The sequence below is a fragment of the Rhincodon typus genome, chromosome 18 (assembly GCF_021869965.1).
Source record: "Rhincodon typus isolate 14 chromosome 18, sRhiTyp1.1, whole genome shotgun sequence".
NCBI lineage: Eukaryota > Metazoa > Chordata > Chondrichthyes > Orectolobiformes > Rhincodontidae > Rhincodon > Rhincodon typus.
Window position 1 is genome coordinate 17582115 of NC_063349.1, and position 19146 is coordinate 17601260.

Consider the following 19146-nt stretch of genomic DNA (forward strand, 5'->3'; position numbering starts at 1 on the left):
AAATGCTTTTCAAATAGATGTGTGGAACTTTTCCATTATGAAAACTAAAGTGACAGTTACCCCTTCTAAGTTGGAGTAGTTTACCTGAGCTGACACAAGGACTTTAGAATTAAATGCAATAGGTTTATCATCCTAGTAAATATGTTCCAAGGCCTTTCTGGGATGCATTTATTTCCAACAAGTTAAAGTTGGACAGATCATAATATGGAAGAACACATTTACCAAATGATAAAGCATTTTTGAGAAATTGAAAAATATGTTGGTAATCATCCTGACACATGTGGCTTATCGTTATGCAGCAAATCTGAAAGAGGAGATACTCTGGTCACACAATTTGGAATTCACAAGGTATAAAATGTTGAAGAGATCAAGGCGCTTTTTAAAGTCATCTTTGTCATGTGCTGCACACATTTTCAGTACATCACCTATTCTGGTAGCATCAGACTGAATACTATTTGCAGAGTAGATTGATCCAAAGATATTGATCAGGCTCATGTTGATTGGATTTTTTTTTGCTGTTCAATACAAACAAAGTCATGTTTTCTTGTACTGTCGTGAGTCAATGCAGGTTTATATCAAGTTCTTGTTTAGTTTTCCTGAGAACTGCAGCATCATCTATGATACAGAGACAACCTGATGACAAATCTATGATACAGTCCATATGTTGTTGGAATGCATCCTAGCTAAGGGACTATGCAAACAGTAATCTGAGAGAACAATACCTACAGGTACAGAACAGGACTTCTAAAAGTTGTTAGTTTTCATGACTTTGGAGAAAGATATATGGACCAATGTGCATTCTTGGCATCAAGCTTGGAAAATGTTTGCCACCTGAGAATTTGGGATTAGGCTCTTCCAAGGAATCTTGTGTGGGTTTTTTTTGTTCAGAGGCCTTGGATATGACATACATAGAGTGCCATTTTTCTTTAAAATACAAGTAATGAAGATCCACCAATCAATGTGATGCTCAACATTGCAAATGATTTATACCATGAAATCTAATTCCAGTTTGAATTTATCCTGAATGTGAATGCTGCACTTACAAGGAGTGTTAATGCTGGGATTTTTTTCATTCAGAAATGTGAGCTTCACTGGCTAATCAGCATTTATTGTTCAATTCCAATTACACTGAGAATGTGCTGCATCCTGGAACATTTGGTGTAGGTAGATCCACAATGCTGTTGTCGGGGAATGGGGTCACAATATATATCCAAGTCAGGATGGTGAGTGTTTTGGATGGGAACTTGCAAGGGATGCTGTTTCCATGTACGTGCTGCACTTATCCTTCAAGATGGTAGAGACCATGGATTTGGAAAGTGCTGTCTAAGGAACCTTGATGAATTTCTGCAGTGCGTTTTGTAGATGGTACAACATGGCTGCTACTGTGCATCAATGATGCAGGGACTGAATATTTATGAATATGGCATGAAGTGGGCTGCTTTTGTCCTGGATGGTGTCAAACTTTGTGTGTTATGGGGGCTGCACTCATTCAGGCAACTGGAGAGTTTACCATCACACTCCTGACTTGTGTCTTGTAGCTGATGGACTGAATTTGGGTAAGCACATGCTGAGTTACTCACTACAGGATTTCTAGCCTCTAACCTGCTCTTGTCACTACAGTATTGATGATTGGTCCAATTCAGTTTCTGGTCAATGGGAATGTCGGATGTTGATAGTGGAGGTCTCAGTGATGGTAATATTATTGAATGTCATTGGGTGATAGTTAGATTCTCTCCTATTGGATATAGTCATTGCCTGTCACTTGTGTGGCATGATTTATTTCAAATTGCATCTACTTGATTACATGTACTGTGGCCTATAAGCTATGATATTTCAGTGATTTCTTAGATTTCATTGACATGCTTGTGTGCCATGGATGATGGAAGTTTGGTAAAATATGTGACATTGCTCCTTGGTTGGTTCTTCTTTACATTCTGCTTTGTAGCACTGCATTAAGCTTTGGGTTTCTCTGAGCAGTTGGACCACTTGCACATTTTAGCCCAAAGTCCTCTTGTAGAAAGTAGTTTACACGTGTCAGAAAATGTTGGACACTATTTTGGTGGGTGACATAACCCACATCCCATAAGATTTGGATTTTTTTATGCATCCTGTTGATGGTTGTTGCAGTCAAGTGTCTTTAGGTGCTGCTGTCCTGCTATAATTGCTTTGAATGAATGCCATTTCTATTGATGCATCAACTATATAGTCCTTAATTTTGTCCAGAAGTGCCTTTCAGAAAGATTGAATGAGTGTAGAGGTAATGACCAGTTCCACGAGCCTTTCAACTAAGTTAGCTTCAGTTAAAACACATTCCATACATATGCACCAACATCTGCCAATAAATTGCTTGATTGTTTCACCTGAGTGTTAGCTGAAATACATGAATTCAAGTCTGTGTAATCTGACGTTGACTTGGATCGTAAGCTGTCTAAAAATTGGAAAATTTCAGGATTTTGTGGTCATCAGTCCGAAATACTGGAGCATTTTATTCTACTCAATTCTTAGTGTTCCAAAACAATAAGGTTGATTGCCTGCATTTCTTTACCAGCATCTGTTCACCATGCAATGAAGATTCTTTCTTTGAATCACTGAAATTGTGTCAGACTATGCTTCAAGTTTTTGCATTCCAACCATTCTGTACAGCTTTGTGCTGTTTAAAAATTGCCAGTATATAAAGGATCTGAATTGCAGTGTAATGCTTTTCTTATTTTTGTTGTTCACTTGTCTTTTATTTCCATCCTTGTTGCTGCTTTTCTTTAATAAAAGAAATAGCTGAGCAGCACCTGCATGTGGGGATCACACCAAAAAAGTATCAGACATGTGTCATGTGCGCCTTATTTTCAATTTTCATGTTGATTCTGAAGAAATTAAATGGCAGAAATGACAGACAACTATGCACAAATCAGGTCTTAATGATACATGTGTTTTGGATTTATTTCCTTCGAGGACTGCTTAGCCAAATTAGAACTGTCCTGGACCTCTTACAAACTGTCCTTCCTTTCTGACTGGACACACCATGGCCTCCCATTTCTTCCTAAAAGAGAAAATACATTCAGAACTATGACTGCTTTGTGGTGCGTTTCAATACAGGTGGTAGCTTTCAGGCTTGGTTGCTGAATGTGATCTTCAGCTCTGAACTCAGAGAGATGCTGGGCGATAGTTTTAAAAGAAAGAACTTTTCAGACCTTTCTGCCACAAGCCTCTAGTATCCACTTACTGCAATCATGATGTGATGTGGTTTTCTATATGTTAGCCCATGTAACATATACCAGAGAAACTCATGTTGAAGCAGTATCTTTTAAGGTTCATCCTTCCACAGAAGCCTTACTTTTCTTTCCTCCTATCTGTACTGCATCATCTTTTCCTCCATTAAAGTAGAAACCAGAAGAATTCCGTAATTGTTCCATAATCAAAATCCTTTAATGCAGGTTAGTAGAAATATTGCAATGGTTTGTCAGAGGCAAAATCAGTTCTGTCCAGGTGTAGCCAGGAAAAAAGGAATAATCCAAATCCTACTGTGGCTGAAGCTATCATTTTTCAAAGTATCCTCAGCATTTGGGCTGCAAAGTAAAACAATTCTGCTGTACTGTCAGTATTAGCTGATGTTGGCAAAGATACTCCTCAAAGATTCATTCTCAGTACTGCTGATTCAATGAAACACTTGTGTTGATATGCTCACTATATTAGATGACTTTGAGTAGCATTGCCCTCTGTATATATGGAAGATTCCAGATCTGAATGTCAGCATACCTATCTTGTGCAGAAACCAGACAAAAACAGTAAGAGATGGGAATTTAGAACGATTGAACTTGGACTCAAAGTCCACTGTTCAAAGTTGATTGTTTTAATCATGAATGTTACTCCCAACAAACCATTTTTTAAAGTAAAAACTAAAAGAACTGTGGATGCTATAAATCAGAAACAAAAACAGAAGTTGCTGGAAAAGTTCAGCAGGTCTGGCAGCATCTGTGAAGAGAAATCAGAGTTAATGTTTCAGGTCCCGGTTTCGTTTTAAGGAAGGGTCACCAGACCCAAAACATTAACTCTGATTTCTCTTCACAGATGTTGCTGAGCTTTTCCGGTAACTTCTGTTTTTGTTTCCACTTTTTTAATGTTGAATATTAAAACTCTTAAAATTTCCTGTCCATTTTATCTCTCACAGCACTAAATGATTTAAGAATTTTTTGGCTCATTTGAACAACTAAAATTTGATTGTAAAATGAATGTTATATTTCTTTCCTTCCTATTACCAACATTAACAACCTGTTCTAATTAATTTGTTTAACAGAAGGTAAGCGTGAGCTGTTGCTATTTCTGCTTTTGTTTTTCTCTATTTATCGGTGCATCTCCTTACTTTGGACTCCAATACCAATGACTTTGAACAACACTTGTCTCGTCCTCAAATACTCATTGCTTCATGTAACTCAGGTCTTTCCTTCAAGTTGGGGATTGGTGTCAGACTCTTTCTTAAATTAGTATCTAGCACTGGCACAGATAATGTTGGAATCACTAATATGAAATAATAATAAACTGAAAAAGGCTGCATGAGTGAAAACATACAAAGGCACCCCTGAAACAATGAAAAATTGTACCCGATATATTGGAATGTTAGAAATAAGTTTCACTGAGACAGCTTAAAGACTATTGTGAGAACTTGCATTACTTTTGGTTATTACTCAGCGTCTGCCCTGAATTAGCATATTAACTGATTTTTCCCAGTTTGTTTTCTTCTTTTGGTCCAGATTTTAGGAACACAGATGAAACCGGCGTTTGCAAGATTTGAACTGAAAGCACCCCCGCGGTTCCACACATTAAACATTTTCAGCTGAAATTGCCTTACAATGTTATGCAACACGAAGCCTAAAACTGGTTCCATAGGGTGTAAGCATCCTTGCAAATTCACATGCTAATTCAATGGCACTATTGTTGGAAAATGCAGTATAGGTCAGGAAGAGGAGGGTGAATTTCTCCAGATTGCTCTTGGAAACCAGTTATAGATTATCATTAATGAAGGCCGCAGTGTCTGCTTTCTCAGCTGGGAAAATGCCATAAGATGTAATAGCCATCACACCTTGGTAAACAAAAAACAGTGCTACTATAATTTTAACTAATTTGATATAGTGAGAATGAATGAAGAAATAAACCACGGTTTCGTAACCTAGATCTTTTGAGATGAATAGCAGATCACTAAATGATTGCTTTACTTTGCTTTCACAGAAAAGTGTGATAGTGGGATGAAGCCACGGAAAAGAAGGAGAGCTAGTCATTAGATATGTGCTGATTTCCCTTAAAAATGGTAACAGTAGATCATTTAAGTATGTTGATTCCATTAGGGTACATGGATATTAAATATTATTAAGATGGTTAAGGTGTTTAACATAAAATAGGAATTCAATTAAATTTTGTTTTAAGAAGTTCTATCATATTATATTGATAACTCTGTTCATGATTGATGGCAACTCCACAAAGCAGGATCTGATAAAACGAAAGCTATTAGGCCTATTTTATGAATACTTTTCACCAATGTGGGGTACAGTTCTCTATTTTATACAAATACAGCAAACATGTTTTTAACAGAGAAAGAGCTGTGTGTCACTTTATATAATTGAGTCATGGTAAGTTCTAACGTAATATATGCCATTAGAATTTGTAAAAACATCAAAAATAGTTTCAGTGCTGTGTGAAGGCAACAATATTTATTTATAAATACTTTGATTGAAGTAAAATGACAGCAGGTGCTCTACAAGAGATTTCATCACACAAAGTCTGACACCAAGCCACATAAGGCAATATTAGGAAAGGTGGTCAAAAACACAGTCAAAGAGGTAGCCCTTTGAAGAACATCTTAAAGATAGATAGGCCAAGAGTCTTAAAGAAGGAATTCCAAAGCTTAGGACCTAGAAAGCTAAATATATGGCCAAAAATACAGCAGGCAAGGAAACTGTATATGCAGTTAAGACGACAACATTGGAGGAATGTAGGAATCATCAACCAAAGTCTGAAACTGAACACATGCTATTTTACAATACCACTTTGTGATTCTAGACAGTTACCCTGTAACCTTGGCTATTTTTTCCCTTCTATAGCTCAAGAAACAAATCTATATAAAAAATACTATAAACTGTTCCTTCACAGTCTTACCAATAATCTGCTCAGACCTCAGAATTCTATTTTGTTGGTGAACAATAAAATGCCTGCAATACTTAAGTTTGAACGGCAATCACTGTTAATTTTATTATTTCATGGAATGTAACATTGAAAGCATAACCTATATCAGTGATCCTTAATTGCCAATGAGAATGAGATGATGAGCCATCTTCCAAAATTACTGGAGTCCATCTGGTGTAGGTACATTCACAAGAATGTTAAGAAGAGAGTGCCAGGAGTTTGACCCAGCCACAGTGGAGAAACAGTAGTATACTTCCAATTGTTGCTCGAATGTGAACTTATAGGTTGTGGCATTCTCATCGTGTTGTGTGCTTGTGTCTTAGGTGGAAAAGTTTGAGGGTTTGGAAGGTGCAATCTAAGGAGGCTTGTGGGTGGTACACACTGCTGCAACGTTGGCCTAGTGATGGAGGAATAAATGTCTAAGGTAGTGCGCATGGTACTAGTCAAGCTATCTAATAAAAGCAGATGCAGAAGATACTGGAATCTGAAACAAACAAAGAAAGTACTGGAAAAACTTTACGGATGTGGAAGCATCTTTGGAGACAGAAACAAAATTGAGGCTTTGAATCTGATAGGACTCTTCTTCAGAATGGAAAGGGGTAGAAAGATGGTGTTTTTTATACTTTTGACATGAGAGGATTGAAGGGAACAAATGGTGTGGAGGCTCAGTGCAAAAGACAAAGGGGCTTTTAAAAGTTGTGAAAGAGAAATAGAGAGGTAAAGTTGGTGTAAGTTAAGGTGAAAATGTGTCCTCTCAGAGTGAACAAGACACTGCCAAGGGGTGGGGGGGTGGTGGGGACAGAATGTAAGAGAAATGAATGACAGATATCATGCAGTCACACTCTGAAGTTATTAAATTCAATATGGTTCCAGAAGCTGAAAAGTGCCTAAGCAGAAAGTGAGGTTTTGTCCCTCGATCTGGCATGCTTTATTAGAAATTGCAGCAGTCCAGGACAGAAATGGTAACATGGTAGGAAGGTGGGTTATTGAAATGGCTAACAACTGGAAGATTGAGGTCATTTCTATAGACAGAGCGGAGGTGTTCCTCAAGCAGTCACCCACTTTGCATTTGGGTCTTGTCAATGTAAAAGAGCCCATATTGAGAGTACAGAATGCAATAGACTAGGTTGAAAGAAGTAGAGGTAAAATGCTGCTTCACCTGGAAGATGTATTTGGGGCCTTGGACAGCAAGGAGATGAATTGGTAGGTTTTATACTTTCAGCAGTTGCACGGGAAGGTGTCACGCAGGAGTTGAAAGGGTTATGATGATTGAGGAGTAGACCAAGATATCACGCAGGGAATGGTTCCTGTGGAATGCTGACAGTGGAGGGGAAGGGGGGATATGTTTGGCAATGGCACCCTGCTGAAGGGTGGAGGAAGACCCTTTCAATGTGGAGACTAGTAGGTGGAAAGTGAGTACAAAGGGAACCTTATTGTTCTGGTAAGGGGTGAGGGCAAAAGTGCAGGATATGGGTCACACCCAGCTAAAAGCCCAACCAACCACAGTGGGGTGGAATCCTCGGTGGATGATAAAGGAGGTCATGTCAAGGCACGCCACTGGAAGGTGGCATTCTCAGAACAGATGCAAGAGAGATAGCGAAACTGAGAAAATTGAACTAAATCGTTGCAGGAAGTGCAATTGACATAACTGTGGAGGCAATGGGCTTGTAAGAAACATTGGTAGATAGCCTATCTCCAGAAATGGAAACACAGAAATAAAGAAAGGGGAGGGAAAAGTTAGAGATGATCTAGGTAAAGGGCACAGGGTGGGACTTTGAAGAAAGACTGATTAAATTTTTTCCAATTCCAGAAGACAGCAGGAAACAGCACTAAAGACAACATCAAAGTATCAGAGAAAGAATTTTGGGTGGGGTCCCTGAGAATGACTGCAACAAGGTATAGCTGGGACCCATGCAGGTACCCATTGCCACACTTCTGACTTGCAGAAAATGAGTTAAAGGAAAAGTTGTTCAAAGTGAGAACAAGCTCAGCCAGATAGAGGAGGGTAGTATGGACGAAGACTGTGCAGGCCTCTTTTCAAAAAAAAAGCTGTTTCAACAGCAACTTGTTCTGAATAGTGTCAAGAATCTTCAATGTATTGATCCAAACAGGTGGAGAGTATTCCATCATATTCCTGTGCCTTGTGGATGGTGGAGGGGCTTTGGGGAGTCAGAAGTTGAGTTATTCAGCACAGAATTTCCAGCTTCAGGCTTGGTCCTATAGCACAATATTTATATGTTTAGTCAAGTTAATTTTCTGGTTGAAGGTAACACTCATGATGTTGATAGTGGGGAATTCAGTGATGATAATTCCCTTGAAAGTAATGGAGAACAGTTAAATTCTCATTTGTTGGACTTGGTGATTGCCTGGCATTTGCGTGACACGACAATTACTTGACATTTATCAATCCCAGCCTGAATGTTCTCCAGATCTTCCTGCATAGGGGCACAGACTAATTTGGTATCTGAGGAGCTAGAAATGGGACTGAATGCTGCAATTATCAAAGACATTCCCAACCTTGACATCGTGATGTAGAAAAGATCATTGATGAAGCATGCGTCAAGGACATTGCTCTGAAAAACTCCTACAGTGTGGTTCTAAGGTTGAAACGCTTAGCTTGCAACAACTGCAAACAGTTTCATTTGTGCCAATTATGACTTCAACCCTGATTCCCATTGACATGTTGCGAGGGCTGTTTGATGCCACATTCATCAAATCCTACCTCTAGATCAAGGACAGCCACTCTCAGCTCATCTCTTGAATTCTGAAACTTTTTCCCATGTTTAGACCAAAACTGTCATGAGTCAGAAGCTGAGTGGCCTTGTCTGAACCCAAACTAAGCACTGGTGAGGACATTATTGCTATATAAATGCTGTTTAATACCTCTATTGATCACACCTTCCATTACTTTGTTGTTGAGCTAAAGTAGAATCATGAGCTAATAACTGGCTGGATTGAGTTCGTCCTGCTTTTTCTGGATTTTACATGCCTGGCAGTTTTCCACTTTTATACTGCAAGATGGTATTCAACTACAACTTATCGCCTAATAAATTCACAGTAAATTATCATAATTATTGATTCTTACAATGCAAATTTTACTCATATTAGCCTCATGGATTATATTAACAGTCACCACCCTTACTGACAGAACCTCTTGACCCATAATTATCTAAGTGTAAAAGCTGGAGAGATAAAATAAAGTTCAGAAAGTGAACTCTATTTATGATATATAGGTTTACAATGCAAGCGCAAGGTTCTGTTGCCAATTATAATTTGATTTGAGTGCTTAATGACATTATTGCAACCCTTGATTTAATTGATGCCCTAAAATTCATCTTACACATCCATTGCCATCTACTCCACAAAATAAACACATGACTTGCTGATAATTAACTACAGATTACTGCTCTACTGTTGTCAAAGCTCCTGGATACCTTTCTCACCTTTCAACAATCATCACACAATGCTGTAGTCAATTCTCGTAGAATGGAAACAAATGCAGTTCACAAGTATAGCACAAAATGTTAACAAGTGATTTTGTCATTACGAAAACAATACACAGCTGTTCACTCTCCTTCGTACCTTGTTCTTAAAAAGGTTTTCATTTTCAGTTTATTCACATTCTTCCAAAAGAATAAACTCTTTTTATGGTATACTTCTGTAGCTATGAGCCACTCTCCACTATCCATCTAAACTGTTTATTCTACGTGTGAGCTAGACATTGACTATCAACTGGCTATTCAACAATGGAAGTATTGGTCCTCATCTGAAATTACGACACAATACAGAAAATAAATTCTTGTTATTCATTCCTGCTAAAAGAAATGAAGTGAAATACAGCGTCCCTTTTCCAAATGCCAAGGATCAGAAAATTGTAACTATTCAGTGCCACATGACAGTGCATTTGCCAACTGATTCACATCTCTTGAAATGGTTATTTTTTAACATGGTTGATGGCAAGCCAGATACCTTTTTCCACTGATGTTAGAGCACAAACAAAATGACAGAAGAAAGGAACTGTATTTTTGTAACTACCTTCACAACCAATAAAATATTTTTAAAGTGTAGTAATACTGTAATGTGGGATGAACATGGCAACCAAACTGCCTACAGTGAGGAGTCACAGGCTAAATAATGAATTAAACCATCTCAGTCATGTTGGTTGAGAGATAAATGTTGATCAAGTTTCCAAATGAACTTCCTTGCTCTTCAAATTGTGCCCTATGACCTCATACAGGGCAACAGGCCAGAGGTGACCTTCTTTTAATGTCTCATCCAAAATATCACAATTTTGACCATTTTCATGTTGGACTATCAGTCAAGGTTTGTGCAGTCCTGGAGAAGGACTGGAATTGATAAGCTTTGGAATCAGATGCAAGGATGCATCAAAAAGAAAGACAAAGGCAAAACACTATCAATGCTGGAATGCTAAAAATGAAAATCACTGAGAATATCCAGCATATCTGACAGCATTTGATAGAATTGGAGAGAACAGTTCTGACAAAAGGTTAACAACTTGAACATTAACTCTGTTTCTCTATCACACACGCTGTCAGATCTGCTGAGTATTTACAGCATTTGCTGTTTTCACTGCTAGTAATGAGCCAAAGGTGACACCTTTGTTAACTAACTGGTGGGTGATTGGTAATATGATCAACACCTTCAGTTTTCTTACCTCATACATATAAAATCATGACTAAATCCAGAAAGGATAAAATTGCCAGGTCACAGAAAGAATCAGATGATATTTGTACATGGTTTGAGGCTTTCCTTCTCAATGTAAAGGTCTCAGGCCCTGATTTAACTGTTGATATGCATCAGCTACTCAAATTTATCTAGAATCCTAGCCAGTGCCCCAAAAGTAACAAACTACTCAGATTTCAGAAAATTGTGGCAGGTGACTTGATTACCAAAACAATTATATTCTATCAATGACTGGGGAAGACACGATTCAAAGTAGCATGCTGTGACAAACTCCATAAATTTCCACACTTACCAAATAGCATTGTTTCCTGTCTGAATGTCAAATTCTCCTTAAAAAAAATCCTGGAATCAGTAAGAGCACTGCTTCCATTTCAGATTTGTATGATAATAAAGTATTTGTCTAATCAGTGGTTTAATGACTAGAGTCATTAAATCACAGGTAGCCTAAAAATACATCATTATTACATTTTTATAAATAACGAGACCTTCTAGTAAAATCACAGTGCTGTTATTGTTACAAAGACTTGTGAGCCCCTAGTGTGATACTGGAGGTGAAGATCCTCAAATTGAAAAGATTTCTGAAGAATTAAATACCCTAAAAAATGGGCCTTGTATCATATGCATTTAAAATACAGATAAATTTGTTGGCCTTACGAAGTCCAAAGATAATATTCCTTCCACAATATTTTCCAATTAGTATTTTTTTTAAAAAGCAGACTAGCCTGCTAGGGCATTCCAGGAATCATGGATTATGGTTAGCCTACATTATAGAAATCTGCAATCTACATTACAGAATCTCTGATCATCAAACAATTGAAGATAACTATGATGAAAGTCAGCAACTGACATTAAATAGATATATTCACCTGAAACAACATGGAAATTTTTTGGTTAAAACAATGTTACAAAATACAGCTATTCATGCTTTGTTATCTAATAATGTGCTCTGAAATGAATGCACATAAAGGGTCTGAACATCCATGTCCCAAGTATGTACACTTTGGTCACTCTTGCTACTTTGATATCAAGTCAAATGATCAATCATGAGACATTTCTTAACGTTAAACTTTGTTCATATTGCCCCAACCCCAGTGTTAGTTAAGCCAACAATGATAACATTCATAAAATTTCCATGTTGAATCAGAAAACAGGAAAATAAATTATAATTTTGAAGTATAAGTAGCTAACTGTCCTAAGATATTGCATTGATCATCAAACAATTTACAGTGATCTTCACATTTTCATTTTACTATTTCTTTTAAATTTGTGAAACATTTACTCCATTGTTTCAACAGATGTTGATGTATAGCACTAACAATAGGACCAGTAAATTTGATGACTTTCGATTTTGTTTTAAACTATTGAGAGACCATGGTAAAAGTAAAATCTTTGGCAGTTTGCACATCCACAGAAGGTCTCATTAAAATATAGAAGATGACTATAACTCATTACCTGGGGTGGAATTTGCCCATCAGCAACTGTACAAACTCATCTTTCAATGATCAAATCCTCGAGATCTTGTGCACTTTGGATGTTTATTTTTCTTCGACCTTAGAAAATAGAAGTACAGTTTTAAAATCTCACCAATCTACTGACCTATAGAAGACATCAAAAAACAACTAAATGATAATAGTCTGTTTTGAGTGACCATGACTGAATGCAATATTTATGGTGTGACCTGACTAGGGCTTTAAATTTGAACACCGACTTTACTTTCTTGTGCTATACTATTTTGACTCTGTAAGTCAATATCCTATTGATTTTGTTAATTATTATCGTCCATTGTTGAGACAAATTTGGAGTCATACCTAAGACTCCTAATTCTCTTTTGGCCTCACCCTCAGCTATTTCAACATTATGGCAAGGGAGATTTGTCATCCATTTTTGCTTTTTATCTGTAATGCTTGTCTTCTTTAAATTTCTTCTGCTTTTATTCTATTCATCTTCACATCTTGTTGAACTTGTTCTGCATTTTTTGACATTAGTGCACTTATTTGTATTTACTGCTTCCTTCACTTAAGACAGTTTCTTACCAATTTCCAGGGCTTACCTTAAATCCACACAGTGTTGAGTTTAATTAATAGCTTTTCCTATGACGCATTAACGAGAGTTCTTTGGAAGACAAGGTACACAATATCATGACACATTCCACAGTCCACTAAAACTGTCAGTTTTTCAAAGTTGTTGATCAAATTGATCAGGCATGATGCTCCATTGTTGATTGTACAGTCTCCTCTATACTAGGTTATTGTTGTAAAGGTAATTTTCAAGTTCACTCGATAATCAAGTGAACATTTTTAGATTAAAAAAAGACTGATGGGGATTTATTTTCTTCTGTTCATTTTCTCACCCTATGAACATGGGCACCAACTAACCTGTTTACAGTTTATTAGTATTTGCCCTGCATTGACTATTGCATTGTTGATAATAACTGCCTGTGGCTCACACATCTTCCTCCTAGTTTTTCTCTTATATCTATCAACCAGCCCTGATTGTTTTAAGCAAAATCTAGGACATTATCTCAGATATAACAAAGTAATTGGACAAAACCTTTAACTTCAGTGAGGGCACAAATTGTGTGGTAGTGGCAGCTCATCATAATCAATTTTTCTTTATGTTAGATCAATAGAAGGGAACATTTTGAATAGTGAAAAACAGCCAATTCACAATTTCCAGTTATACATCCCTGATAAAGTTCTGAAGAAAGGTCACTGGATCCAAAAAGTTGTCCTTGCTATCTCTCCACGGATGTTGCCAGACCTGCTAAGTGTCTCCAGGTACTTCTGTTTCTATTACGAAGTGTATTCCTCAAGTCTCTCCAAAGAATAGAAATAAAATAGAATGGAGATATTTTGAAAGTATGGAACAAGCAGGTGGGACTAGTTTAGTTTGGGATTACGTTCAGCATGGACTGGTTGAACCAAAGGGTCTGTTTCTGTGCTGTATAACTTTATGTGTCTATTGGGGGAATGTTTTGAACCTAATACAACCCATGAACAGTACAGGCACAATTTTACCAGCTTCAGTTCAAATGTTTCATCAAAGTGAAATTCAGGATGTCTCGTCCATGATGGCTTGCAGCAAATTCTCTCAAACTTCTCTACCTCATTAATTATGCAACCGGACTCTTGGGCACCTTTTGCAGGGAATCATGTGGCTGGTGAGGCAAAAGTGCTCACTGCTGCTAGGACAGCAACGTTCCAGCATTCACTGCACAGCTGCCATTTTTAAAGGCCAGTTGCTGCCACTTCAAACTCCATGCTGCAAGCCAGGAATAAGTCCTCACACTGTGGTGCTCAAGCCATTACATTCAGGACATGGCCTTGTTGAAAGGAAAGATCACTCCCCACTTCATGGGATCTGGAAGTGTCGGTGGATGGGGTGGAGAAGAAGAGGGTAGTCCTTTTCCAAGCTGACTATTACGGGAGGTCACACCATCAGACCAAGTCATCCTGGACACAAACTGCAGGCCAGATCAGTGCTGTGTCCTGAGTGAAGCAGGACACAAAGCAGTGCAAGAAGGCCAACAGCTCACTGTAAATGTGCTATTGTACACATATCTCACCAAGGTTCATGGACTACAATTCTCAATATTGCATGCAGCATGTCCAATCAATGGCTTTCACCCACCATATCCTTCCAAGTAGCTAACCCTTCTTGCCCTTTGTGCTTCCTATTCACTCAGTCGGGGCACCTCACCAAGCATTTCACTAATGCATCATACAAACTGCTCTTCAATCCACTCCCATCATATTCAATCCTCCGCTAGTCTCATTGCAGCAAAAGATGGCCCAATTCCCAGACTAATATCTCCAAAGCACCCTGACTGACTGAAATCTCAGACTGGTTGCACTAGACTGTGGCCCAGTGCCCGGACTGAAAAGAAATGGATCTCCAAACTCCAATAAGATGACTAACTGACTATAGCTAAACACCCAGATTGGAATCAAAGAAGCCCTTGACTGACTGTGGTGATACTCCCTGATTGACCTTAATCCCTCTTCACCCGACTAATACATGCTCCTCTTTACTTTCACATACGGACATTTGCTTGAAGCGTACACAGTGTGTTTACCATGTAAACATGTAACACATGTTGCAGATGTGCCACTGACATAACACAGAGTTGCACAGCAACATGTTCATCCCACGGTCTGCTCAGTGTGCCCCACCATGACAAGATTCCTGTGTCTCCCTCTGAAGCTGTCATTTAAGGTTTGAGGGGAAAATTATTTTAAATTTCTGTCAATGTCACTGTAACGATTGTAAAGAGGTCAGCCAGGTGGACCTCATAGAATATGAGTTCCCTGATTGGGGGCTGTTAATCTGGTCCAATCAGGGAGCCTTGGCTGACAGATATAAACAGGAGTGTCAGAGGTTCTGTTCACTCTGACAGCTGGCTCTGAGGAAGCCAGACCAGTGTCAAATACTATACACATATAAATAAAGGGTGACTTGGTGAAGGAATACTGGCCTCTGTGGAGTTATTTCCGTCACAAAGGTGTTTATTTTCGTTCTGAACTGCAAGTAAAATATGCTCTAACTAAAGACAAAATTGTCTTTGGCATGTGAATTCCTGGAGCGAGAACATATATACTATGAGAGAAGAAATTTACTCATTCTCCATGTGTAGGGGCACTGAAGTTGTAAATCAGCAGCTAGGGCATATTCATTTCAGAACAGCTTAGGCCTTACATTATGCTGATAGACATTCAGTAGAAGCAGTAGAAACCCACATAAAAGTTAAAAGATATTTTGATACGCACTTGTGATTCCAAGGCATACAAGACCAAGTGCTGGAAAATGCGATTAAAGCAGTTAGTTTTGATTGTTTTGGATGCAATGGGCCAAAGGGTCTTTTTCTGTGTTGTAGATTTTTATAACTCTATTCCAGGACGAGGAAGCAGGAAGATCATCAACAAAGGACGACAAAGAAAAAGAAGACATGTCCAGCATGGATAAAGCAGTGTTCTCTTCACAATAACTGAATTATTTTTCACACAAATATTTGTCTGGAAGGAAGCATAACCAGCAGGTACAGATGGCCAATGGAGAGATATCAGCGAAAGTATTCTGAAAAATCACCCTACACCGTACAACTGTTGGTCACTCAGTTTGCTGGGTGAGACATCGTTTGAGACTGTTGTAATACAGACTACAAAAGGAGAACATCATTACAAGATATTATATTGACACCACAATGCCATGCAACATCATGACTTTCACAGACCTGCATGAAGTGGCAAAACACAGCAATCCAGAAATTAAGCCCTCAAAAGTAATATTGAGGCTATACGATGGCACCATAACTCTGCTGACAGGCACAATTTGTCAGAGCTAGTTCCAGATCATAAATGGCAAGCAAAAGCCATTCATTTCAGCCATGGCCTGTCTAAAGCTTGGACTGGTAATCCTTAATGTCCAAAAACAACTGTGCAAAGTGTCACAGCTCATTAAAATATTGACCATTGCACAGAGGAGTACAATGATATGTTTACTGGGTAGGATGTCTTCCTGGAGAAAGGATGACCTGACACTTGCGTGTTTACAAGAGTTTATTGTGCATACAGAGATGAAATAACAATCCAAGATGGCATATTATACGAAGGAAATAGAGTAATATCCATAAGAAATTGAGAGGTGAGATACTGAAGTGCATCTATGTAAGCCACCAAGGAATTGAGTTGGGTCTGATGAAGGCAAAAGAAATGCTATACTGGTCAAACATGAGCAAGAAAATAAAGGACCACATCATTCAATGCTGTGCGTGTGATGAGTGCCAAGCTAAGAAAGCTAAGAGAGTCATTAATGACACATGATGCCCCAAACAGATCATAGGTGAAGCTTGGAGTAGACCTCTTCACTCTAGCTGGAACTGATTAAAATACAACCATAGACTACTACTGTGAATACCACGGGATAGCCCAGCCGATTTCAACAAACACCACTGAGTTTGCAGAATGTCTGATAACTATGCACTTCATTCCTTACATTGTGAACAGCAACAATGACCCTCAGTTTATAACTGAAGAATTCAGTTACTTCATAACAGATTGGAAAAGTCAACACAACACATTACCTCCACACTATCATCAGTCACATGGAAAAGCTGAGACAGCAATGAAAACTACCAAATGAATCATAAAAAATACTAGCAATACCAGTACAGATGTACATAATACAATACTTGAGTAGAGAAAATATCTATTAAAGGCATGGAAAGTAGTCCAATGTAAAGGCTAATGTCTCACCACAGACAAACTATTCTTCTGACAGCAAAAAAATTCTACTGAGGCTGAAGTAGCCACAGGCGAAAGTGATTAAATCAAAATGAAATGACAAATAGCAAAAATTTCACTCTGACAAAACTGCTAAATCATTGCCAGAGTTGACCATTTGAGAGTCAGTCAGGGTACAAACTTTCAACATGCTCAACAAGAGTAAGCCCAGTTAGCAACTATGAACTACGTAGAAACCACTCTACACAATCGTCCATGGTAGAAGTGAATGATCAGATTGCAATTGCAACCGTAGGCATATATGCCCAACTGGAGAAGCTGTTCCCTCACTGTAGATGGTTGATGGGGAATACGTGAACTCAGCATCCGCACAGACAACACATCAGCTATCAATGCCAGAGGTCCACAGCTCCCCATCAATGGAAATGGAATAACATTACCTTAGCAACAAGTAACAAGGGAATGACACTCCCCAGAATTGGAACATCACTCAGATGAACAAACAAACATCCAACAATGTGCAATGTTTGGATGAAAAGCACACTGTACTAATGTGTTTCTTAGTTGGCTGTAGTCATGTGACATCTGCCAGGAGGTGCACACTTCAGGCAGTCATCATACAAGCAGTTCTAATAAAGACTGAGTACAAACAATACTGCACCCAGTGAACATGTAACAAAGATATCAAACAAATACGCAAGCTAACTGTAAATAAAATCCACTTAAATGGGAGCTCAGTTTTCTTTGATAGCAAAAGATAATTTTGAAATATACTCAGCACAATTGTTGAATTTGTAACTCTATATTCTTCCAATAACTGCAGACCATAGATGTCACCCTTGACATTTGCTTTGCTCCCATAGTTAAATAAATAGTTAAGTACAGGATAAAGGATCTACAAAGTATTTCACTCCTGTGTTTCCTCTGCTTACACCCATCAAACGTATATTGTGGCTGTTTTAGTTCATTCAACAATATGGTGTTAAACATAGTACTCTTCAGGTATATTAAGACTGTAAGGGTTTTAGTAGAAGTGATAAGATTATGTTGCTGCTTTAAAGTCAACCTCATGATTATTGGATAGTGTGAACAGACAGTTAAGAAGTCAACCAGCCAGTTGTTCAAGTTAGAGATAGTAGGAACTGCAGATGCTGGAAAATCTGAGATAACAAGATCTAGGCCCGAAACATCAGCCTTCCTGCTCCTATGATGCTGCTTGGCCTGCTGTGTTCATCCAGCTCTACACCTTGTTATCTCAGTTGTTCAAGTTAATCTGCTGATCCTTAGGAAGTTAAGTTACCTCATCTCTTTTCATTTGATAAAAAAGTTTTTAAAAGGATATTTCTTCATTTTTACTTATCTAGAAAATAGACATTCTTCTTCTTTTCAGCTTTGTAAAATAAAGACAATATTTTCCAGCCACTGAATTTATCATAAAATACACTATTTGGTGGGTAACTTGGTGAGATATGAGACATAGAGGGCACTAGCTGTCTTGGCAATGATCTTAAACGATAGTCTTGTGGGAATCAATTGATGGCCTTCAAGTTGTCCCATTAACAGCTCTGTACAAATGTCCTTATTTTATACAGCCTCTATTCATCGTGTGATTATAGCATAATTCAAAGAGGCTGGCCTGGCCCACCACAGTGAGGCAAAAGGAACACTCATATTAGCTTTTCGAACTGCAGTTGTAAAAATGCAAGAAATATATATTATATTGAGGCAGCAGTGGCCAAAATGAAAACAAAAATGACTGTTACCAAAAAAGACACTTAGTTGATCTGACAGCTAGTTTTTTAAAAGAGCATTTTTTTGAGATTGTGCTGCTCAACATGGGTTGTGATTGCTCTACAAGCCCTGTATGAGATTTTCAAACCTGAGGTAATGCTTCACAGAAGAAGTATAAACATGGCTAAAAATGGCAGGTTGCACCAATCACATGGGGAAAGACACATGATATTAGAATAGAATCAGAGATAGTAGGAACTGCAGATGCTGGAGAATCCGAGACAACAAGGTGCAGGGCTGGATG

At 38.2% G+C, this 19146-nt stretch overlaps 1 long non-coding RNA gene across 2 annotated transcripts in view; it reads right to left on the reverse strand.

Annotated features, from left to right (window-relative positions):
• Nucleotides 1-2902: 2902 nt before the first annotated feature.
• The window catches only part of LOC109934258, a 28435-nt gene continuing 12191 nt past the window's right edge, over nt 2903-19146 (reverse strand). For both annotated transcript variants that reach the window (XR_007264111.1, XR_007264110.1), the window contains exons 3-4: nt 12325-12422; nt 2903-3034 (exon numbers count right to left, since the gene is read on the reverse strand). This is a non-coding gene — a long non-coding RNA (uncharacterized LOC109934258). The remainder of the gene's footprint in view (nt 3035-12324; nt 12423-19146) is intronic.